General features: G+C 49.8%; 1 protein-coding gene across 3 annotated transcripts in view; it reads left to right on the top strand.

Moving 5' to 3' along the window:
- The window catches only part of FHOD1 (formin homology 2 domain containing 1), a 131,746-nt gene that overhangs the window by 55,167 nt on the left and 52,294 nt on the right, over positions 1 to 24,285 (top strand). The window lies entirely within an intron of this gene.

Genomic DNA, 24,285 nt, shown 5'->3' with positions numbered 1-24,285 from the left:
ATGGGCCGGTCACTATGGAGGAGACCTGGATTTATGTGTATGACCCTGAAACCAAGGAGCAGTCAGAGAATGGAGGCCCAGTGGTTCTCAGCCACTAAGGTGATGGCGTCTGTGTACAGATATATACAGTCACCACTAGGGGGAGCAGTCAGAGTGGAGGCCCAGTGGTTCTCAGCCACTAAGGTGATGGCGTCTGTGTACAGATATATACAGTCACCACTAGGGGGAGCAGTCAGAGTGGAGGCCCAGTGGTTCTCAGCCACTAAGGTGATGGCGTCTGTGTACAGATATATACAGTCACCACTAGGGGGAGCAGTCAGAGTGGAGGCCCAGTGGTTCTCAGCCACTAAGGTGATGGCGTCTATGTACAGATATATACAGCTACCACTAGGGGGAGCAGTCAGAGTGGAGGCCCAGTGGTTCTCAGCCACTAAGGTGATGGCGTCTGTGTTCTGGGATAAGGAGGGCTGTTGCTGGTGAACGACTGTCCAAATGGTTCCACCATCAATACAAGGTATTACATTGAGCTTTTGGACCAATTGAAGGCAGCTCTGAAGGCCAAAAGGCGCGGCAAGCTGTCCAAAGGATTCTTGTTCCTGCAAGACGCCTCCGCTCACATGGCACAAGCGACCGCGGCAAAACTGGTGGAGCTAGGCTTCCCGCTGGTTGACCACCCACCTTACTCACCAGATCTAGCTCCCTCCGACTAGCATCTGTTTCCAAACCTGAAGACACACCTCAAGGGGACCATGTTTCACACCATTTCTGATGCCATGGCTGCTACGGATGACTGGTTTGAGGCACAACAGAAATCCTTCTTTTTGCAAGGCTTACAGAACTTGGAATATTGATGTAAGAAGTGTGTATCAGTGGAGAGGATGTGGAAGAAATGGAAAGTGTCATCTTCCTCTCTCGTTTCTTTCTGGGTAAAGCCAAAGACTTCCAGCAGCCCCTCGTACGTAGCGGCCATTACATGAATGCGTGGCAGCATGGGGTCTGACCGCTGTGATGACAGGGCCTGTACATAGGGTTGTCCTCATCCCTTTCAAACCTAATCTGCAGCTTGCTCTTCCAGCTCCCGTAAAGTCCTGAGCTCAGGGCTGGTTTTACGTTCAGCTTTGTTTTAAGCAATGTTGATGTTGGTTACAAGACGGCAAGGAAACTAAACAGAAACACTGAGCAAAACTGACCGGCCTGCAGGGGTGTTACCAGGATATACAGTGACTGATCCCTGTTATCAGAGCCCCGGCCCCCTCATGATTTGGCACTCCCCTGTATGGTAATTCTCCGGTGACCCCGGAGCGCAGCATAAAATCACATGACAAGTTTTCCGTGGATCAGTTTCAGGGTGAATCCACATTAGATGGAAAATCCAGCGATCGGAGCGACTCCCAACGAGGCCGGTCATCGGTACTGGACTAGCCGGGGTCTCGCCGCCAACCCTGGAGGTTTTCTTGTGTAACGGTGCAGAGAGTATACAGAGAATGGCACGATTGAGGAAAACATTCAGTGAAAGGGGATCCTGTGGACGGAAACATCTCATCACTGAAAGGGGTCGGAGGAGGATGTCAGGAATCGTTCTGACCAACAGGCTGCACAGTCAGCTGAATACAACGCTGGAGCTCCAGCTAACGTGTCGAACGCACAAATTGGACATAACAGCAGACCAGTTCCAGCGCCATTGTAACTAAGATAACCCAAAAGGTGAGACTCCAGCAGGCAAAAGAGCGCAAAACTTGTGTCTCTGAGCAGAATAAAAACCTCTCCTGGTCAGATGGGTCTGGATTGCTGTTGCCCCATGCTGATAAATTTGGCGCAAGCAGCATGAATCGCTGACCCCTTCCTGTAAGCTGGTCAAAGTGTGTCAGCGCCTCCAGCGTAATTTGTGGCAATTACATGAAGCTTCCTGTCCGCAGGGGCCGATATCCCTGCAGAACGCTTTCATCACCGAGTGGAATCTACACCACGACGAATTACTGCAGTTCCGAGGGCCAAAGAAGTCCAACGTGCGGCTCGATGGGGGTCTCTAGTAAAATGGTCTTTCTCAGTGTTAGGAGAAGACCAGGGTGCTCAGCAGAGTCGTCAATAATCCTCCTTTTATTTCATCAAGAGGGGTGGAGATAATCTGACAATTGAGGGAAGCCCTGTAGAGTTTGCACGTGCCGATCAGCAGATCCCATGTGCTGCTTCCTCGTCTTCACCGTCCAGCGTGGAGCTGTCGCCTTCACACCCACATGACTGAAGAAAGTCTTTGTGTACATATAAGATCACAGCGTCATATTGACACGTGGGAACCCTGCGTTGTCTTTGTTGGATATAGTCCAATGAAGTCACCTACATGGAGCTAGTGACCTGGAAGAAAACGCCCCTGGTAGCCATTCCTATGTGGGAATCTATAGGTGTCACCATTACCAAGGGGAAAGTAAAGTTGTCAATCATGATGTGAGAAGAGGAAGCCTCTTCATTTACCCACCGACGGCCATTGGACCCAAAACTAGTCTGTGGAGTATGGAAAGCAAGCATCTTGCAGATGGACTATGAATACATTTAGCATTCGTGATACGCAGATCTGGGGATCACTGAAGAACCCAGCAGTTGAAACCCCAACAATCAGATGTTAAGGGCATAAATGTATTTAATGAGAGAACCTGTTGATGAAGCTGGAGCGGTGATCAGCCATCATTGCTGGGCATGCCGTGACCAGTTGTACCTGTAGCAGCCGCTGCGGGGATATGTGGGATGACCTGATGGCCAAGCTCAGTGGTCTTCCATGTCCTAAGTATGGGTTGGCCACTCGTTGTTCGCATCGCTCAGCCCTGACTCTCAGAAGGGGCCACCGGCTGCGGGACTCACTCCAGGAGGTCCGCATGTCGTATTATTGGACTCGTGAACGGTCTAGGTAGACACAATGGAATTAAAAAACCAGGTTTGGCTCTAATGAGCGGACCCTTTTCTACTGTAGGAGGTGACGCTTGGCTGCTTTCTCTCACTAGCGCTGGAATCTGAGCCAGCCTCCCAGTCCACACTTCTAGTGGTTGTAAGGGGAATACAATGGGCGCATTGTCTATACACGTAATTATAGGTATCGTTGTGTCATCACTCCCAGCTCTGTGGGAAATATCGAGCCGCTTGTGGGAGTCACCGGTGCGACGTTCACACAAGCCCGCAGTCTGATATTCTAATGCCCTACATCACTAGAGCAGGTCAAGATGGCGGCACGGGTCTGGAAAAAGCCAAAAAGTTCAGCACCTGCAACAAATTTCTAGGTGCCATTAGTTATAGATGCTGGAACCCATGGTCTAAGCTAGGACTTCAAGTCATGAGATACTGTCATATAACTGACCCACCACCCAACCTTAGAGGAATGGGTCTGACAGTCGTTTGCCCTTTCCTTCTAATCGCTCATGGTGGGTTCCTCTAGAAGCGCGGTGCAGGTTCTTGCCCCCAATGATTAGGTCCTCCTCAGTTTAGCTCCTATAAAAGCTCATCCTGATGATGTTTTACACCCTACAGCAGGGTCCTGCCTGTTCTAGACTCTTTCTTGGGATGTGCGATGGAGTCCGGAACACTCAGGGTTCCTCTCATTGTGATGCATCGTTCCCAGTAGACTTTGGCCGACTCCAGGTCTTCCCCTATTAATCCTTCCATCAGCCCCCTCTGCTGTATGCACAGGACTTTCCTCGGCCATGGAGCTTGTACTTTTCCTGTGCCGTGAGTCATATTTCTCTTTTTGTCATCAGTTGTATTCTTAGAAGACTTGAGTCACTGTGGGAAGCCGCGATCCCCGGAGACGAGGCCAAGTGCCGGCATGGGAGGGATAAGGGACAGCTGGACCATTCGGCTTAAAGTTACAATGTTACACTCGCAAGGTTTTCAGTAGCCTCTGCCTTGGAAATTCATTAAGGCCGTGTCCATCCTTTGCCGGTACCCCGGCGATTTCCATCGACCGCCACAGAAAAGAAAGTAGGCCGAGGCTTTAAAGGTTTTCTTACCTGTTTTGCATAGCTATGTATCTACCGCGGTGCGGTGGGGCTTGGACGGCGGGGGTGGGGGGGAGGGGAAGGACCTGATCTAAAGTGAATAGAAAATACTTCTGCCCCAACTATTCAGCGCTCCCACCAATCATATCTACTAGAAGCCCTGAAAACGTATGGTGCAAAAAGCATCCGTATGTATTGGGGTCTCCATAAATAATGCAGGCAGGGACCTCCCTAACTGCATCTACACCCCAGCGTAATACCCCGGCAGCGTAATACCCCGGCACCGCAACAATCTGTTTATATCAGCTTTTGTTTTTATTATCCTGACCGTTCAGATATGAAATAATCATTTCCTTTATGACAGCCGAGAGTAAATAGGAAATAGTCTTATTACAGCGGCGGATAATCATCCCAGAGTGAACCCAAGCTAGAACATTGACATGGGTGAAGTTGGAAGACTCTACCTGATGCTCGGATGGTGCTTTTCTTGTATGTGCAACGATTAAAAAGTGGAATTCCTGTCTACATACATTATTTACCCTGTACTGATCCTGAGTTACATCCTGTATTATACTCCAGAGCTGCACTCACTATTCTGCTGGTGGAGTCACTGTGTACATACATTACTTATCCTGTATTGATCCTGAGTTACATTCTGTATTATACTCCAGAGCTGCACTCACTATTCTGGTGGTGGAGTCACTGTGTACATACATTACTTATCCTGTACTGCTCCTGAGTTACATCCTGTATTATACCCCAGAGCTGCACTCATTATTCTGCTGGTGGAGGCACTGTGTACATACATTACTTATCCTGTACTGATCCTGAGTTACATCCTTTATTATACCCCAGAGCTGCACTCACTATTCTGCTGGTGGAGTCACTGTGTACATACATTACTTATCCTGTATTATACTGCAGAGCTGCACTCACTATTCTGCTGGTAGTCACTGCGTACATACATTACTTATCCTGTATTGATCCTGAGTTAAATCCTGTATTATACTCCAGAGCTGCACTCACTATTCTGCTGTGGAGTCACTGCGTACATACATTACTTATCCTGTACTGATCCTGAGTTACATCCTGTATTATCCTCCAGAGCTGCACTCACTATTCTGCTGGTGGAGTCACTGTATACATACATTACTTATCCTGTACTGACCCTGAGTTACATCCTGTATTATACTCCAGAGCTGCACTCACTATTCTGCTGGCGGAGTCACTGTGTACATACATTACTTATCCTGTACTGCTCCTGAGTTACATCCTGTATTATACTCCAGAGCTGCACTCACTATTCTGCTGGTAGTCACTGCATACATACATTACTTATCCTGTACTGCTCCTGAGTTACATCCTGTATTATACTCCAGAGCTGCACTCACTATTCTGCTGGTAGTCACTGCGTACATACATTACTTATCCTGTACTGATCCTGAGTTACATCCTGTATTATCCTCCAGAGCTGCACTCACTATTCTGCTGGTGGAGTCACTGTGTACATACATTACTTATCCTGTACTGATCCTGAGTTACATCCTGTATTATACTCCAGAGCTGTACTCACTATTCTGCTGGTGGAGTCACTGTGTACATACATTACTTATCCTGTACTGATCCTGAGTTACATCCTGTATTATACTCCAGAGCTGCACTCCCTATTCTGCTGGTAGTCACTGCGTACATACATTACTTATCCTGTACTATACTCCAGTATAAAAAAGGAATGGCCTTTTTAGTTGCTGATTGTAAAGGATGTATCACACATTATATACGTCTCCCTTCGCTTTTGTCCTCCTGCTCCTATTGATACATTGATGCTCCGGCTCCGCCTGCCCTCTTGTATCGGTAAGTTTGGTCCCTTTCTGTGATTTTTTTTGCTCTGTATTGTAAGCTCATAAGATGTTTGGATGAAGCCACCGCTCCCCCTGATAGTTGGCCCCCACTTCCTTCCTGGTTGGCCCCAACAAGCCATAATTGACCCATTGTTTGGGCACAGCTAAGAATAGCTGGAGGTTTCTAACACTATCATATTGGCTCTTGACTTTGGATAAGTGCTGGGCCAAAAGATAATGATCGCTGAGCAAATAAACAAGATCCACCCAGCGCGTTCTAATGTTCTAGGGCCATTGCTCGCACCCGCCAACGTAAACAAAGGGTTGGAAGTGTTTGCTTTCCTGTGCCTCAGCAGTGACTTGAGTGTCTGCGCTCTACATGACTATCTCAGGTAGTCCTCGCTGTCGGCGCAGTCCCTGCACATTGTACTTATTCCTTTTGTCAAAACAGAGGTGTATTAAAGCGATACGACAGGAGACGTGTTCTTGCTGTAACGCTATAGGCTGCCGGCAGACTGTAACCATGTCAACAGGGCACCATATCGCAGAAGTGGAGTTCACCTATAGCAGTTGCCTTTCCTGGGTACGCATTGTGTCTCCCAAGACGCAGATGTCTCCAGGACCCACAGGGGCAGATAGCTGTAATGGCCAACCAGTGGAAAGAGCGATAATATAAAGCATGTATCAGCACAAATGGGTAACAAAGGTGCAGGACTAACAGCTGATCGCTATAACCCCTAGCTTCCGGTGGCGTCAAGATACAATAATACCCAGCTGATCATTAGATAACAGGAACAAAATGGTGATGGTAATCAGATGATGATGGTGAACCGATAACGGCATACTGACCCGAACTCAAATTTCTCTAGATCTTTCCCTGACCTTGACCCTGACATTAGACACCACTGTCCCTGAAGTGCCGCTAAATATATGTGTAATGGAAACTCCATCTGAAACACTCACCCTGGCACACAACAAGAGGACACTAAAGCCCCATTTAGACGGGACGAATGCTGCGCAAACTATGCCCAACACTCATCCCTTCACATACATGCTGTCGTGCTCCTGCACAGAAGCTTATATCGCTGGCTCACAGCGGGGCAGCAGGAGAAGATTTTAGTTCTTGCTTGCCCCACCCCTCCTCTCCTTTCAGATAACATAGTTGCTGTTCAATACTGAACGGCTGCCATTTACACTGCACTGTCATAGTTAAACTCATCGCTCATTGTTTATGCTGCACAAACAATGAGTTTAACAATGGCAGTGCAGTGTAAATGGCAGCTGTTCAGTATTGAACAGCCACTATGTTAATTGAATATAGAGGGGCGGGGGGAGCAAGAACTGAAATCTTCTCCTGCCGCCCTGCTGTGAGCCAGCGATACAAGCTCCTGTGCAGGAGCATGGGAGCGTATATGTGAAGGGACGAGCATCGGGCACTGTTTGTCCAACATTCGTCCCATCTAAATGGGGCATTTAATGTGCTGGTGTCATAGTTTAGACAAGACCCAGAGACAAAGCCAAACTTCAGCAGCGCTGAGGAATCAGAAGACTGATATAAACAGCGGAAAAGCAATCAACATACAAGCAAAAACAAAAGAACACTAGACTAGGAACTAGATACTAGAACCGTAGAGGAAGTACTAAATATAAATGTACATAGTTTACACTATAACCAACAACAGCCTGCAGAAGCCAGAGAGACTAACTGATATGGCACGTACAGCCTTTATGTAACTCCCACAGGTGATCTGTTAGGCAGGACCAGCTGATCACAGAAGTGTTTCTCCAAATGGAGCTGGACTCATAGCAGTGTGGTCAGCTGACCCATCCTTGCGGATCACATACAAGGCCGTACCTACCATAGAGGCAAACCATGCAACTGTTATCAGGCCCTTGGAGAGAGGGGCGCCCAGACTCTGATTGCATGATCATGTTTGCTACGCAGGCGCAAGAACATATGCAGGACTTTCGTCCAAAGGGGGACTATGTTGTTCACCACTAGGGAGGTAGAGAATCTGCACAAGGGTCATTCTCTACAGTGGCATTTTGTAGGGCATGATATGGGAAACTAACACCAGGCCCTCTTATCCTGGGTGGCAAAACCAGACATAATGGGGGACTATTTAAAGGGGTTTTCTAGGATGAAGATATTGATGACCTATCCTCTGGTATCAGATCTGTGGGGGTCCGCTGCTCGGGATCCCTGCTGAGCCACTGTCTGAAGTGACTACAGCACTGAGGTGAGGTCTGCACCCTCTGCACTCATACCGACCACCATGCTGGGCATTGCCTAATGGTATACCCGCGCAGTCACATTTACATGAATGGCACTGATCTGCTGAAAGGCCCGGTGACCTAGAGAAGCCTCGCAGTGAGATGAGTTACGGGTGCGGCCAACACTGGGAAAGGAACATCTCAGAAGCATCTGAACAGAAAGTCAAATACTTCACATAAGAGAACGTCTTGAAGTCTTTTTCTCTCAGTAATGTTCTTTTTTTGGAGAGGGGATGTCTTAAAGGGGCAGAGGTTTAGGTCCTCTGAATGTGAATTACAGGCCTTGAGGATCCAAGAGAAGAGTCAAGTCATCTTCTTCGTGCATGAGGATCCTTCTGGCACAGTTGAGTCATCTTCTCTCCTTGCATTGTTAAGTCATCACCATTGGCGATAAGACCCACTCACTGTCTCACAAGTCAAAGTCCTTATTGATAGCCAGCTGGTAAATAATGGCTGACTCATCCCATGAGTCTGCAGAATCATGACTGTTGCCTTAATGAGCCACTAACCCTGTGGACCATAGTTGGTAACGGTGTTCAGGATATAGGCGGCTGAAATGGGGTAGTATCGGGGACAACCATCCTGGTGCCATGGGTACATCCGGTTGTAAGCTCCCCCCAATATACCGCACATGCAGCCACAAAGTGATGGATCACAGCAGACGGGACCGCATGACGCCATGATGCCTCAAACTCCACCTGAAGATCAGCGATGTCGTGGACACCCGGGAATATACTGCAAGCTAACTCAGCGACACAACTACACTACCGGCATATCCTTAAAGGGCCAGCACACCATCATACTCTATAACTAGAGTACAAACATTTAAAAAATAAAGCAAACCTGGGTGTCATAATAGGGCTGCACCCCTAACACGGATATATGACCTGGATGGGGGGCAGGGAAGGTACTGCACTACATGGTATTTACCTGTCCTGAAGTGGCTGATAACAGAGAAGGATAGATTGTATTCCTTGGGATGACCTGTCAGGCGTAGAGCTTTTGCACAGGAATGCTCATCGCTTGTGAATGGAGGCGATGTGGTTGGAGATCTTTCCGGCCCCCTGCCTACATAGACCGTGAACAGGCAGTGGTTCATAGATGGCGGAATGCCTGTTTACACGGCCGATTAGCTTTCAGTTTTTATGCCCACAGAAACTGATCGACGAGCGAGAAATGAACTCATTATCATTAGTCGTTCAGTCGGGTATTTATATTGAGCTGGATCGCAGGAATCTGATTGATTGGCCTGTGTAAAAGAGCCCAAAGTCGGCCTCTCCTGATACTGAAATGGCTGATAACTGGGAGCAGTAGTTCACATTCACTTCCACAGCAAGTGAGGAGCTAATTGCAGGGTTGGTGACATTATATGTAAGAGTATATATTTGTCCGTTCCTCTATGTAGGGGCTCTCAGAACTCCAGCATTACTCCTATCTGCAGTCCCTCGTCTGTATAACTTTAGCCCTCTGCCCACCTCCTTGTCTCGCTCCCCTCCACCCCCCAATGTTGGACCAGATGACTATCTAATGTGTTGTGTAAGGCGTTTCTCCTCTGAGATGGATCAGTGATGTGGCATCTCGCTGCGTGTCCAGTTACCCGACAGGTGGCACAGTGAGGCGTTTGCCCGCATGTCACCTCAGCCCTTGAATTACAGGAGGACCCAGCTGTCTGCCACCAGGAGATGACATGTAGCCGCAGCGTCATGTAGATATATATAGCTGCAGCAGTCAGCCTGAGGTGGGTGCAGGGTCCACAGTCGGGCCAGGAGCAGAGGGTCGTAGGGGAAGTCTTATCCTATTCCCCAAGTGTCAGTGTCATTATCCTATCCTATCTCCCCCCCCCCAAGTGTCAGCGTATCATCATCCTGTCCCCCCCAAGTGTCAGCGTGTCATTATCCTGTCCCCCCCAAGTGTTAGCGTGTCATCATCCTGCCCTCAAGTGGCAGCGGGTCATTATCCTGTCCTCCCCCAAGTGTCAGCGGGTCGTCATCCTGTCCTCCCCCAAGTGTCAGCGGGTCGTCATCCTGTCCTCCCCCAAGTGTCAGCGGGTCGTCATCCTGTCCTCCCCCAAGTGTCAGCGGGTCGTCATCCTGTCCTCCCCCAAGTGTCAGCAAGTCGTCATCCTGTCCTCCCCCAAGTGTCAGCGGGTCGTCATCCTGTCCTCCCCCAAGTGTCAGCGGGTCGTCATCCTGTCCTCCCCCAAGTGTCAGCGGGTCGTCATCCTGTCCTCCCCCAAGTGTCAGCCTGTCGTGTCATCCTGTCCCCCCAAGTGTCAGCGTGTCGTGTCATCCTGTCCCCCCCAAGTGTCAGCGTGGTGTCATCCTGTCCCCCCCCAAGTGTCAGCGTGTTGTCATTCTGTCCCCCCCAAGTGTCAGCGTGTCCGCCCCCAAGTGTCGGCGTGTCGTCATCCTGTCCCCCCCCCCCCCCCAAGTGTCAGCGTGTCGTCATTCTGCCCCACCTCCCAAGTGTCAGCGTGTCGTCATCCTGCCCCCCCCCCCAAGTGTCAGCGTGTCGTCATCCGGTCCTCCTCCTGATCTGGATTATGATTTCTCCAGCAGGCTTTGGGGTATTTTGTCGCTTTCCGAATTGAGTGTCGTGTGCACACATCGACCAGAATCAGACACAAATGCTGGTCTAAAACCGGGAGAGAGTCTCTACAATGTGTAGAGGCTCAAGCCTTTTATTATAACACATGACAACCGCCCTTCAATGGGCGTGCAACAGATTACATCAGTAACATATAAGATTCTCATTTGTCGGATCATACAGAATCCCCCACCTCTCTGCCCACCCCCTCCAAGTGTTGAGGTGGTATGGACTTCGTCCTCTAGCTGAAGTCATCTCCGTGTAGTGATGACTCATTGTTTACCTAGCTTCAGGATGAGGAGTGGAAGGGGGCTAGACAAACACTCAGTATTAAACACAGGATATAAGGATATACAGGACATTATGGCCCTTAACTCTTAGAAGCTGGTTGTGCAACTTGTGTAACTTCTATGTACTTAACTAACATTAGATCAGACATCCATTGTCTAGCAAATACTATGATTAGATTGTGTGTGTGTCCTTTGAACTCCTGAGCTAAAAGTCATTACAATAGCAAAATACATTTGGGTTATATTAATCGATAGACTTTTTATAAATAATTATCATGTCTATCACAATCCCCCCTTAAAATGTCTATCCTCTAATTTTCTATCTAATTTTCACAGTTTTCTGCGCATGAGCCTATAACTGGAGCGCGTTGAAGGTTCGTTTTAGGGTCTTCAAGGGGGTGTAGGACTTGTCCACTCCTTCTGGGGATGCATCCAGCAAACTCATGGTGGGAGCGGCTTTTCCAGCATCAGTTTCACAGGTCTCTCTGACACAGGGGATAACACAGCAGACTAGAACAGAAAAGGTAACCATCAGTTCACATACAACAGCGACGCCCGTCTGTGCCAGGATCCTTTACCACCCGCTCATCCATGGCGAGTGCTGGTCCCAAAAGTTAGCTCCTTTTAGTTAGTGCGGTCAGCTTCTTAATAGCAACTGCGTCTTTACCCGCGGGTCACGTGTCGTCTAGGATGTAGGTACAACAAGTCTCCCCTATCATCTTACAGACACTCCCCTTTTTAGCTAAAGTCATATCTAAGGTCACTCTATTTTTAAAAAAGTCATAGTCGAGGTAGGTCCTATTGGTCGACTAGTCCCTATAAGGCGTCTCTAGTATAATTTATAAACCACTGCTAATTATAATAAACATAATTAATCCAGTCAACATTTATTTACCCTAATGATCAGGAAAATGGACTCGAATCTAGTTTTAACTTGATCTCTAATTTTTAAAACTTGTCAGGTACCCCCCTTGGCTATCCTATGATGTCAATGTACACGTGTAGATCAAAACTACCACCAGGGGTCTCTCTTCTCGCTCTAGCATAATGTTACAATACTAGTAGCGTGCACAGGTACGCACGGCGTGGGACTCCCTAATCTTCACCCACACCAGTGTCCCTCCTGGAGATAGTCCTAATGGTGAACACGTCCAAGTCGCCTCACCCTTGCGTCAGGGTTTTCCCACTGCCCGTAAGTCCCTACTCCTAGGAGGGGGGATCCCTACCTCACCTCAGAGGGAGGCCATGGATTCCCTGGGCTCATTTCCGGGCATCCATACCCTCTATCTGTACAAGTTAACACCCCACAGGGTGTGCCCTCGCCGGAACCTAAGGTCTTCTGCACTATCCCTAGGCAAATGGGAATTCCACTGACAATCCATCTTAGGAGATCGGGGCAGGCACAGTACTAGTACATTTCTCCTTTTTCTTTGGTAGCGCATGTGGTTGGCATTATCGGAACTGGCTCTTCATCTTTTTCAAACAAGGGAAACGTTGGTGTCTGACAGGATGTGGAGGAGCATAAGGGCTTTACTAAGGCACACTCCCCTGTCCAATTACCCTCCAGGCGGGTCCTCTACCTCATGTCTCCACAAAGCCAGTAAACGTCTCCTAAGGACTGGACCTGATTCTGCATCTATTCCCCTCCTATCATACTGTAGGAGGAGCAATACCCGTTGGTGAGTTCCCCAAAAATCTCCCTCCACCCTGCCTATTTGCCTGGCAAGTGTAGTTTCCAGGGTAGTCAGTAATACTCTCTCCGGTGCAAAACACTTAAGTAGTTATAGAGTATTCCTTCTTCCATTTCTCACGGACAGTGAAATTAGCGGAAATGTTCGTGAAGAGACTAATAAACCACTCTTCAGCATCTACAGGGAGATTTAGGGGGACCATCCCCGAGTGTGGTCGGGCACTACCGCACACGCAACAGTTAGACTTGTTGCTCCTGTTAGCATTGTACCTCATCAACTCCAACCAGAGATTCTGGTCAGAGTAGCCAGTCGCTACTGTCAAGGTGTCCTCAAAAGGTAGGGTCGGCTATGATCATCATGTTCGTCAAGATCTTTATCTTACGGCGGAGGGGGTTAATTATGGGCACGGGACTAAGTGAAGGCTTCCATTCGGCTGCATCTACCATATCCCTTATTTTAAACTTCCCTAAAGGATCTGTCCTCCCATACCGGTATGTCCCCAGACTATAAGTCTCCCCGTCCCCCGGGCTTGGATCTCCCATGGTTAATGTAAAAACCGCATTAAAACCAAGCAACATACTAAGTTCAGCCTTCCAATACCTGCTGTCCTTATTATTCTCAAGGAGGGTTATACGACTAATTAGGGATTTCCTGCTCCTATCTTTCTTATTTAAGGCACTTCGCGGTTTATAGGACTAGTCTGTTCCTGCGTTCCATCCCACTAATCCCCAATAACGGCAGTCTTCTCCCCAGACGTTATCAGTGGCGCAAACATATTGTATTCCCCGGGTATATAAGTCATATAACCAGCCGGACTGGGCTAAATCTGGCCTGCGGTGGGATCTTGCGCCTAGACACGGGACCACAGTACAATAGTCGAAGGAATATGCGGCTACTTAAGCATTGGACGAGTTATACTAGAAGGTAACCATACCCTCATATTCTTCCGACTAAGGATTCCAGTTGCCACCCTCCTCTCTCACTAGCCTTAACCAGAGTAATGTCTTTGGCACAACTAAGACTGGTCTCCCGGATCTGAAGCTTTCTTACAGTATGAAGCATGGATCCATGTAAGTCTTTCGGCTAGTTTCACAGCTGTGGCAGTAGTCAGAAGCACCTGGTAGGGGCCATCAAATCGGGGCTCAAGAGGGTGCTTCCTGAGGAACTTCTTGATGCACACCCAATCCCCAGGCTGCAAGATATGTGTCCCAGTGTCTGCCTCTGAGTCTGGAAGAGAACACCTGTGCATAGGCTTTGGTTAGTTCCTTAACAACGGAAATCACATACTCAGTCAACACATCAGATTGTAATTGTAACCACTGAGGATAGTAACGACCTAGCCTTGGGGCTAGCCCAAACAATCTCGTAGGGAGACAATGTATAATCCCCCCTGGGTTCATATCTAACACTGTATAAGGCTATTGGATGACAGTCTTTCCAAAGTGGCGTCATTTTTAAGTATCTTACTTTTTAGCGTGCCACTACGTCTCTCCACCTTTCCACTACACTAAAGATGGTACAATATGTAAAAGGCCTGGGATACACCCAGAGCAGACATGACATGTTACATTCACCTGCGAAGTTTATACCTCTGTCTGACTCTGAATCACCTCTGGTACCCCATATTCACAGTTTACCTCGTTCATGAGCTTCTTTGCGGTTACCTACTTGTTTACCTTGGTAACAGGGTCGGCCTCCAACCTGCAAAGACATCAACAACAACAAGCACGTAGTCATACTTCCCAACAAGTGGGAGCTGAACGTAGTCAATTTGCAATCCCTGAAGTGGGTAGAGTGGTCCCGGCAAGTGTGATGTGGCAAATTTACTTCTGCCCTGACTTACCCATGGCATAGATCATGCTAAACCGGACAAATGATGCAGCAGCTACAGAGAACCTAGAAGTCGCCCAACCTCTTTCAAGCGTCGTCATCATTACTGCTTTACTAGGTGGGTCTTTGCGTCCATCAGCTGGGCCATCATGGGATACAGGAACTGTGGTGGGCAAGTGCTGTTGACTGTTCACCACACGCTGTCCTGTTTCTGCTGCTCCCATATTAGTCCATTTATTCTTTCCTTCCTTGCTGGCTGGTAACTGTAAAAGTCTTTAGCATATCAAAGTCCAAATTTTTGTCAATGTCCAAAGTTTTTTTTTTTACCACTGACTCATGCTGTCAGTATCTTTCTTCTTTCTTCCACGGCTTGAGGGCCGCTGCCTTTGCTGCGCTGTCAGCGAGGGTGTCGTCTCTCGCCTCTCCAGTGTAGGAATCGGTGCGAACTCTCAACTTTGTCAGGTAGAAGCAGGGCCTCCATGCAACTCTGTACCGCTGCACCATTCTCAATTGGTTGTCCTGCTAAGGTAAAAAACTGTCTGGCCTTCCATATTGGGCCATAATCATGAGCTATGCCAAATGCATACCAGGAGTCAGTGTAAAGGATTGCCGGTCTTACCGCTCGCCACTCTACACGCCTCAGTGAGGGCCTTCCATTCCGCTTATTGTACTGTGACATGCGGAGGCAGAGCTTCTGCTTCTAGGACATCTTGTTGTGTGACCACTGCATATCCGATGTGGAGTCATCAGTCCTCACCCTGGTACCATCTGCAAAAAGCTCAACATATGCATTATCAACAGAGGTTCTGATAACTGTTTGCATATCTGCAATTTCTTACTGAATTGGTACTAAATAATCGTTCTGATGTTCTATTTCACATGGCTCGGAATCTTGTAGTACAAAATCATTTATTTATTTTTTTTTCAAACCCAATAGCTGATCTACAACACCTAGATCATCTATGACCCAGATCACCTATGCCTCCCCCCTTTTGAACCGCAATACTCAATGGAAAAAGAGTCATTGCGTTCAAACTAGTAAACCAAGAGGCACAAAAACAAGCACTTTGTAGGTCAAGGTGACATTGTATGCAGCGAAGTCTGAGCGAAAATCTCCTTTAAAAAAAATTTTTTTTATTTCAGGTCGCAGTTAGCATTTTTTAACACAAGGGGGCGCAACACAAGTAAAATTTTACGTCACCCAGTGTAATAGTATTTCAGGGTATGGCCAGCGTTTAGCTTTTACTCTCCTGTCGGAATATAATTATAGCTTCAGTGTAGACTGACACTAGAATATACAAAAGACTTAAAGAAAAACTAAAAAAATACGGATGAATTAACATCCTACTCTGGGCAATTCAGTCCCTCTTTCTTCACATAAAAAGTAAAATTACTTCACCAAATTGCATGAAAAAGTTTGCTGGGTGACTATAGGGAAATTATTCCATCTGTAGGAGCCTTCCATAACATCATCTGTCTGAGTATCCATTGGAGAAGCGGGCAGTGGAAAACAGAGCCCCTGGGAACATGAGAGAGCGTCCCCTGTCATGTATTCCCGGCCTCTGCCCCCCATGCATCAACTCCAATCTTCCATGCACTATAAACCAGCTTAGTCGTCTACTATGTCCCAAGCTGCATCTCCACAAAGGTTTGTTTCCCTGAACTTATCACACATCCAAAGTGGCCACATCTTGGAGTGTAACAAAGTCTGGTCAAACAAAACCTTTGTTCAGACAATCATGATGTTAGCACTGGATACAGTGGCATTGGGGAATATAGGCCTCCCAAATGCAGCAAAATGGCCGCCAGAGGCAGAAAGGGGCGGGGCTACAAATCTCCCAAGTGAGGCAAAATGGCTGCCGGAGGAACGGGCGGGGCCAGGTCCTGTCCCGGATGGGGAGGGACCGGAAGTAACATCACACACCCTGAAAGTGAGCACATGGGGGGAAGTAACTTCAGGGTGGGGGCAGGCCTCACTACATTTACTGCAGAGTCACACTATGTTGGATTGTAAACATTGCAAGCGCGGCCGCCATTACAGGGAGGGGCCGCAGTCAACACAAAGACATTACATTGTTCATAAGCAATACACATACCCCACTACATGCTTTCCCCTCTTCAATCTCTTAACTACATTATACCTCCTTCTAGCAATCTAAAAACACATTTCTTTCTGCTAGGCTTCCTGCTCATCTTCTGAAAACTTTCTACAACCTATCTTATCTGTCCATGACCTAACATTTCTTTCTGCAACTTTTCCTGGTCCTTCTCTTTGTATAACATTTCTACATGTTCAGTAAACTCTGCTGCCTTCAGCAACCAGATGACAAGCTCTATGACCTTTGTCCTTGCTCACTTTGCTCAACTCTATGCTACCTGCTTATTCTATTCTATTCAAAGTTTCTGCACACAGTACTGTTTCTCTTGTAAAATCTGCTTTCTTCAAATCCTTTCCATATAACCTCTTTCCCACTCAGAATTATAATGCACATTAATTCTACAAAACACAGGGAACGACAAAGTAAACAGAAAGGGTTAATTGGAAAAAGCTTTCAGCTCACTCTTATCAGCAGCCCTCCCCCCAACAATAAACACTGCACATTCTTTCTATAATACCAGACAGACGGGATTACTGGAGAATACCCACAACGGCTCAAGGTATATATATATCTCATCTACCTTTATATCAACCAACCTCTACTAGTAATCCCCAAGAGCACTCCTTGTACACGATCTAGACAGGACATTTAGCTATACACAGAGACTGACGATTATTTTCAATGACCAAGAGTTTCTGGAGCCAGCCGTCACACCACGGCTATATTCACCCGTAAATACCTTTCCACATATGAGAACATAACACGCTCAATCATAAAGTTAAGTATACGTATCATAAATCTTCCTAACCTCACACTAGTTTTACCTAGGAGCACGTGTCACTGGCGTGTTCCCTCAGACTTAAACAGCCGAGTCCGCCCTCCCGACACATTAACCCTCACAGAATTTATCTCTTGGTCTTGTATACACAATTTTTAACCGTCTCAGACATAACAGACACAGCATACAAAATACCCCTTAAGCAGGTTAAAACGGTGGTCTTTTCCGAGTAAGAAAGAACTATATTACCTGCCTTTCATTGATTTATCACTCTGGATCAGGAACAGGCAGAAAAGCAGTCAGAACCCAGATCACATCGGTAGATTTACATAAAGCAATCTTACCGTGTTCTGTAGATTTTCGGGCCCCTGAGTTCTGCGTGCCATCTGCCGATCTCTGTATTTTTCCAGAATGAAAGAAATCAAAATCTCTTAACTCGGTCCACCCAGAGACGCCACTGATCTGGATTATGATTTCTCCAGCAGGCTTTGGGGTATTTTGTCGCTTTCCGAATTGAGTGTCGTGTGCACACATCGACCAGAATCAGACACAAATGCTGGTCTAAAACCGGGAGAGAGTCTCTACAATGTGTAGAGGCTCAAGCCTTTTATTATAACACATGACAACCGCCCTTCAATGGGCGTGCAACAGATTACATCAGTAACATATAAGATTCTCATTTGTCGGATCATACAGAATCCCCCACCTCTCTGCCCACCCCCTCCAAGTGTTGAGGTGGTATGGACTTCGTCCTCTAGCTGAAGTCATCTCCGTGTAGTGATGACTCATTGTTTACCTAGCTTCAGGATGAGGAGTGGAAGGGGGCTAGACAAACACTCAGTATTAAACACAGGATATAAGGATATACAGGACATTATGGCCCTTAACTCTTAGAAGCTGGTTGTGCAACTTGTGTAACTTCTATGTACTTAACTAACATTAGATCAGACATCCATTGTCTAGCAAATACTATGATTAGATTGTGTGTGTGTCCTTTGAACTCCTGAGCTAAAAGTCATTACAATAGCAAAATACATTTGGGTTATATTAATCGATAGACTTTTTATAAATAATCATCATGTCTATCACACTCCCAAGTGTCAGCGTGTCGTCGTCCTGTCCCCGCCCCCCCCAAGTGTCAGCGTGTCGTCACCCTGTCCCCCCCCAAGTGTCAGCGTGTCGTCACCCTGTCCCCCCCCAAGTGTTAGCGTGTTGTCATTCTGCCCCCCCCCAAGTGTCAACGTGTCATTATCCTGTCCCTACCCCACCAAGGGTCAGCGTGTCGTCATCCTGTCCCCCCCCAAGTGTCAGCGTGTCGTCATTCCCCCCCCCAGTGTCAACGTGTTGTGATCCCTCCCCCCCAAGTGTCAACGTGTCGTCATCCCGTACCCCCCCAAGTGTCAGCGTGTCGTCATCCCCCCCGCCGCAAGTGTCAGCGTGTCGTCATCCCCCCCGCCGCAAGTGTCAGCGTGTCGTCATCCCCCCCGCCGCAAGTGTCAGCGTGTCGTCATCCCCCCGCCGCAAGTGTCAGCGTGTCGTCATCCCCCCCGCCGCAAGTGTCAGCGAGTCGTCATCCCCCCCCACGTGTCAGCGGGTCGTCATCACGCCCCCCCCACGTGTCAGCGGGTCGTCATCCTGTCCTCCCCCAAGTGTCAGCGTGTCGTCATCCTGTCCTCCCCCAAGTGTCAGCGTGTCGTCATCCTGTCCTCCCCCAAGTGTCAGCGTGTCGTCATCCTGTCCTCCCCCAAGTGTCAGCGTGTCGTGTCATCCTGTCCTCCCCCAAGTGTCAGCGTGTCGTGTCATCCTGTCCTCCCCCAAGTGTCAGCGTGTCGTGTCATCCTGTCCCCCCAAGTGTCAGCGTGTCGTCATCCCCCCCCGCCGCAAGTGTCAGCGTGTCGTCATCCTGCCCCCCCCCCCAAGTGTCAGCGTGTCGTGATCCCCCCCCCCCCAAGGTTCAGCGTGTCGTGATCCCTCCCCTCCAAGTGTCAGCGTGTCGTCATCCCGTACCCCCCCGCCGCAAGTGTCAGCGTGTCGTCATCCCCCCCGCCGCAAGTGTCAGCGTGTCGTCATCCCCCCCGCCGCAAGTGTCAGCGTGTCGTCATCCCCCCGCCGCAAGTGTCAGCGTGTCGTCATCCCCCCCGCCGCAAGTGTCAGCGAGTCGTCATCCCCCCCCACGTGTCAGCGGGTCGTCATCACGCCCCCCCCACGTGTCAGCGGGTCGTCATCCTGTCCTCCCCCAAGTGTCAGCGTGTCGTCATCCTGTCCTCCCCCAAGTGTCAGCGTGTCGTCATCCTGTCCTCCCCCAAGTGTCAGCGTGTCGTCATCCTGTCCTCCCCCAAGTGTCAGCGTGTCGTCATCCTGTCCTCCCCCAAGTGTCAGCGTGTCGTGTCATCCTGTCCTCCCCCAAGTGTCAGCGTGTCGTGTCATCCTGTCCTCCCCCAAGTGTCAGCGTGTCGTGTCATCCTGTCCTCCCCCAAGTGTCAGCGTGTCGTGTCATCCTGTCCCCCCAAGTGTCAGCGTGTCGTCATCCTGTCCTCCCCCAAGTGTCAGCGTGTCGTCATCCTGTCCTCCCCCAAGTGTCAGCGTGTCGTGTCATCCTGTCCTCCCCCAAGTGTCAGCGTGTCGTGTCATCCTGTCCCCCCAAGTGTCAGCGTGTCGTGTCATCCTGTCCCCCCAAGTGTCAGCGTGTCGTGTCATCCTGTCCCCCCAAGTGTCAGCGTGTCGTGTCATCCTGTCCCCCCAAGTGTCAGCGTGTCGTGTCATCCTGTCCCCCCAAGTGTCAGCGTGTTGTGTCATCCTGTCCCCCCCAAGTGTCAGCGTGTTGTGTCATCCTGTCCCCCCCAAGTGTCAGCGTGTTGTGTCATCCTGTCCCCCCCAAGTGTCAGCGTGTTGTGTCATCCTGTCCCCCCCAAGTGTCAGCGTGTTGTGTCATCCTGTCCCCCCCAAGTGTCAGCGTGTTGTGTCATCCTGTCCCCCCCAAGTGTCAGCGTGTTGTGTCATCCTGTCCCCCCCAAGTGTCAGCGTGTTGTGTCATCCTGTCCCCCCCAAGTGTCAGCGTGTTGTGTCATCCTGTCCCCCCCAAGTGTCAGCGTGTTGTGTCATCCTGTCCCCCCCAAGTGTCAGCGTGTTGTGTCATCCTGTCCCCCCCAAGTGTCAGCGTGTTGTGTCATCCTGTCCCCCCCAAGTGTCAGCGTGTTGTGTCATCCTGTCCCCCCCAAGTGTCAGCGTGTTGTGTCATCCTGTCCCCCCCAAGTGTCAGCGTGTTGTGTCATCCTGTCCCCCCCAAGTGTCAGCGTGTTGTGTCATCCTGTCCCCCCCAGGTGTCAGCGTGTCGTCATCCTGTCCCCCCCAAGTGTCAGCGTGTCGTCATTCTGCCCACCCCAAGTGTCAGCGTGTCATTATCCTGTCCCCACCCTCCCTAGTGTCAGCGTGTCGTCACCCTGTCCCCGCCCCCTCCCAAGTGTCAGCGTGTCGTCACCCTGTCCCCCCCCAAGTGTCAGCGTGTCGTCACCCTGTCCCCCCCAAGTGTTAGCGTGTTGTCATTCTGCCCCCCACGTGTTAGCGTGTTGTCATTCTGCCCCCCACGTGTCAACGTGTTGTCATTCTGCCCCCCACGTGTCAACGTGTCATTATCCTGTCCCTACCCCACCAAGTGTCAGCGTGTCGTCATCCTGTCCCCCCCCCCAAGTGTCAGCGTGTCGTCACCCCCCCCCCAAGTGTCAACGTGTCGTCATCCCCCCCCCCAAGTGTCAGCGTGTCGTCATCCCCCCGCCGCATGTGTCAACGTGTCATCATCCCCCCCGCCGCAAGTGTCAGCGGATCGTCATCACGCCCCCCCCCCCACTTGTCAGTGGGTCGTCATCCTGTCCCCCCCCCCCCCGCGTGTCAGCGGGTCGTCATCCCCCTAGCATTATTAATATAAGCATGCTGAGGAGGACTCACGCCGCCTATGAGGGTGTTGTGGTTATAGAGGGCGAGGGTCGCTCCATATGAGATCCCCAATAGCCATAAACACTGATGACAAGCGGCCCGCTACTGGGGGACATATTCGTAGTGGAACCTGTATGCCTCTCGTCAGTCTCATTGACTCATAGACACCGGTCAGCGCTGCTCCCCCAGAGCCCCTTCAATTATATGATCCCCTGGGGGACGGTGGGGTCTGTCAGCGCTGCTCCCCCAGAGCCTCTTCAATTATATGATCCCCTGGGGGACGGTGGGGTCTGTCAGCGCTGCGGCCGCTCTCGGTGGTCTCCTGCACCCTGCGAGTCCTCGCTCCTCCGGATTACACGGGGGTGATTTTTCCTCCTCTCATCAGGATAAGTGCAGGACGAGCGCTAATGAACGGCTGGAAAATCTGAGCTCCTCGCTGCGAGCCGCCACGATGACATCTGCTCTCCTAAGTCCTAATCCTGCTTCCTGTTGCCCCGAGTCACGTCATCGCCGTCTGCGCCTCCACTTGTTGGTCGCTCTTACCAACTAATGGGGAAGGGTTGGGGAGACCTCGGGTGACTCCCGGGGGCATCAGGACGGTGGCTTGATTTAGAGCTAATTGATGCCATGTGGTGCCCGGCGCCTTCTGTGCCGCATTTGTCATAATCGCACATCGATGGAACTGGTCCATAGCTGACGGTGAACTACAACTCCCAGCAAGTCATGACAGCCCAGGCTCTGCAGAAGCAACCTGTCTAGGGGGTGGGAGGGAATTGTAGTTTTTATTCATCCTGCCCTTCCTGGTTTATGACTAGAATGCCCGAACTACAGTGAAGACTGACACACATGTAGGCAGAGGGCATTAACCTGCGTCCTAAATCCTTGCGGTCGGAGGATATCTGATGCAGAACTTCATCTGTTTTAGCTGTCGGGTTTTTCCCTTCTTCTTGGGAAGCCGTGTCAGATTCCCAGATCTCTGCTCTTCGTGTACCGCGATTCTGCCTTCACGATGGTCATGTGACCTGCGCCCGGCAGTAATATTTTGCTACTTTTTGTTTTTTTCCAAACACAAATTTCAAATTAATGTGCAGAAAAAAATCTCTGTACAGACTTTGGCGCGGATTTCCATTTTTAGTTATGGCGCGTATTCGCAGCAGATTCTGCATCAAAGCCGTGGCAGAAAAAACGCGGTGCAAATAGAAGGCCGGGGCTCAACGATGCTCTACAGCTGTAGCATGGGAAGGAGGGGGTTAATTAAGCCATCTTTCATTCTGTTTGGGGCATTGCTCACCCCTCCGGTTGGATGCAGTTATGTCACCCGCGCCTCGCGTCTTCTGCCCGTGCCAATGACCGTCGTGACAATCGCCGACTTCCTGCTATTAAAGCCGGTGTTTTTATATTGTCCAGATCTGCTTCCTGTAATGAAAACAGTCTGTGGCGGACTACAGATCCCAGCATAGCCCGCCCACAAATTGTGCGGAACGCTAATGGTTTCAGTGACTCATAGTGTAAGGGGAGCAAGAATGTGCCTGTATGCGTGACTAAGTACAGCTCGAGAGCGCCCCTACTGGCCGCCCCCGGCACTGCGGCAGGATATTACTGTACATCGGCGTGATTCACTAGATGTAATCTGCTTCATGGTTTTGTGACGTGCGTTTCTTGGGAAATCACAGGCGAAACCCTGAAAAAACCCAGTAGGCCCGTGGGGTCTGTGATGAATGGCGCAGAAACCAGGATAGTGTCATGTGATATCCGGCTTAGGATAATCCACACAGATCTCCTGCTTTCCGCAGCTGAGGGGTTGTTACAGTTGTATCCAGCGCCAGGTTGATACATTTCGTCTGCTTTGATACATTGTAACAAGACAATCCTCTAAGTCAGACTGGACACCAGTGTAACGAACCCTCAGCGCTACGAATTATGACAGCATTGCTTGCCGTGTGAATCCGCAGCGCAGTCCATACGGGAAGCGGCCGGCCCGCAGCAGATCCATGATATAGGCCGCCTGCAGACGAGCGGGTCGGATCCGGCAGCGAGAATTCTCGCTGCGGGACCCGACCCGAGAGCCTGCAGGGACGAGCGCGTACTCACCCGCGCCTGGCGGCCCCGGCTCTTTCATGTGGCGGCTGCCGGGCAGCCGGCGCATGCGCAGACCGGAGCCGGCAGCCGGGTGAGTGCGTGTCCCGCACAAAAATAGGACATGCCGCGGTTTGTTTGCCGCGCGACATTTCGCGCGGCCAAACAGCAGCCGTCTGCATAGGAGTGCGTATTGTAATGCACTCCTATGCAAACTTTCAGTGGCGGAAATCCCGTGGGAAATCCCGCAGCGGGATTTCCGCCCGTGTGCAGGCGGCCATACTCAAGGCAAATCCACGGCTTTCAGATTTAGAGGCGGAGTCCACATAATAATCCAGCATGGATTCCACCGTATGGTCACACCCTTAAGGCCGGTTTCACGTAGTTGAGAAAATCGCATGAGACTTTTGTGTCGCGAGATGCACAGATCTCTCCCGAATATGAATGGGGATCATTCACATCAGCATTTTTTTTTTTCCGGCATTGTGACACGGGAAAAAATGTCCTATCTTTGGGCGTTCCCTTGGACCACCTCGCATTGCAGCACCCATGGTTTTCAATAGTGCAAGTACAGCATCGCATGGGAGGGGGGAGATCAATGAGTGGAACAGGCTGCCACAGGAGGTGGGGAGTTCTCCTTCAATGGAAGTGTTCAAACAAAGGCTGGACAGACATCTGACTGGGATGAGTCCTGCACTGAGCAGGGGGTCGGACCCGATGACCCCGGAGGTCCCTTCCAACGCCACCATTCTAGAATTCTATGACATTGCATGTTGAAGAGCGCAGTATCGCATTCATGCGTGTGAAATTGGCCTAAGGCTGGGTTCACATAGGGCAGATTCCCAGCGGAAATCTCGCGGTTTGGCTCATTGGCTGCAGCAGCCTCGGACAGCCTGTAAACAAACTACAG

The sequence above is a fragment of the Eleutherodactylus coqui genome, chromosome 11 (genome assembly GCF_035609145.1).
Source record: "Eleutherodactylus coqui strain aEleCoq1 chromosome 11, aEleCoq1.hap1, whole genome shotgun sequence".
Lineage (NCBI taxonomy): Eukaryota > Metazoa > Chordata > Amphibia > Anura > Eleutherodactylidae > Eleutherodactylus > Eleutherodactylus coqui.
The sequence above is the reverse complement of the archived record's forward strand: the minus strand, read 5'-3'. Positions and strand labels throughout refer to the sequence as shown.